This window comes from Rhagoletis pomonella, unplaced genomic scaffold, assembly GCF_013731165.1.
Source record: "Rhagoletis pomonella isolate Grant_MI unplaced genomic scaffold, Rhpom_1.0 Rhpom_scaffold_00006, whole genome shotgun sequence".
Lineage (NCBI taxonomy): Eukaryota > Metazoa > Arthropoda > Insecta > Diptera > Tephritidae > Rhagoletis > Rhagoletis pomonella.
In genome coordinates, this window is record NW_023458560.1 from 12359800 (window position 1) to 12361263 (window position 1464).

The following is a 1464-nucleotide window of genomic DNA, read 5'->3' on the forward strand; positions in this document are numbered from 1 at the left end:
AGTTGCGCAAGTGTTTGCTACAATTAATGCTCTGACAGCAAATGTTTTTAGTTTTTGAATTTGAATCTTACCATTGAAAAACCTTCAAACATTTTTAAAATGGAAGCATTTGGGCGTTCCGGTCCTTATTCATTTTTTCTTTACACGATTTTGTGTGTTTATTAGTAAAAAGCACTGTTGCCAACTTAGTGCTTTTCGCACTAAATTTAGTGCTTTACTTAATTCAACACGCGAAAATTTTTGAGTTTGAGTCCATGTTGCTGGGACCAGGAATCGATTTTTAGACCTTTAGTTTGGGCTGAATTTGTTATATTTTTTACGGATATTAAACAAAGCAATAGCATCTCCTAACAGTAAAATGAATAATCGAGTAGGCAGCTTTTTTTACACAAAACGATTTTTTCCACTATGCGCTTCACTTTAAAAAGGGGAAAGTTCCACACTTCCACATATTTCCTGAAACTTCATTTTTTGTTGTTACTTTCGTTTGATAGGAATTGTAGAAAAAATTAAGCAAAAAGAAGAAAAATTCATATTTAAACAGCACAAATCTAAGCGGAACGGCAACGCGGGGCACAGCTGCAAATTAGAAAATAAGAACAAAAATGATTACGTCGCATCGTTTGGACGAATATATTTGAATTTATAGTAAACAGAATAAATTCGACCACCGAGCAAGAAACATTAATTTTTATTAATTTGAATCGGCATAAAATTTTATATGCACGCAGAGTCCATTAACTCCTCCAATAAAAAATTTGGTGCTTTTTTCGAGAAAAAACGCGATTTTTCTTGGGTTTTAGTGCCCTGCCAGCCAAAAGTGGTGAAAAATCTGGTGAAACCGCGGGTTTCGGTCACTTCAAAACTGGTGACAAAACTGGTGACATTTGTATGGGCGGTGTGCAGATTGTCACCACTTTCCCCCTGTACGTGTGAGCCTTGCATCACTGTCGCACTCATTCGGATACTTCGTAAGGAAAACATATAGCTGCACTCGTCTAGCATTGCCCCCTTCTGCCGGCTCAGGGTTGCATTCTCTTCACAGCGAATTCAAAATAACCTTAGAAACTTTAAATAAAAAATCCTAAAATGTTTTGATTTTTATTTTGCAAAATTTATTTTCGAAATGCATAATATACATACTTAATAACCAATATTATGAATAAAACTTGAAATTAACATTAATAAATATATTTTTACATACATACATATGCGCTGGCTTAATTTCTTATTATTAGTATTACTCATTTGCACATAGATGTTTAAAAAGTTGGAAAATTTCTATAAGAAAGTTAAGCGATTTTAATAATATTATAATCAAAAGAAAGGTAATCGATTTATCTTTCTTTTGATATATATTAAAAGTTGCAAATCATTTATAATGGTTCACAAAAATTCAGTTTCATTTCAACTTTGCAAAATTTGATTGCGTTTTTTCGACTTATATATAGACGGTTTCAAAAG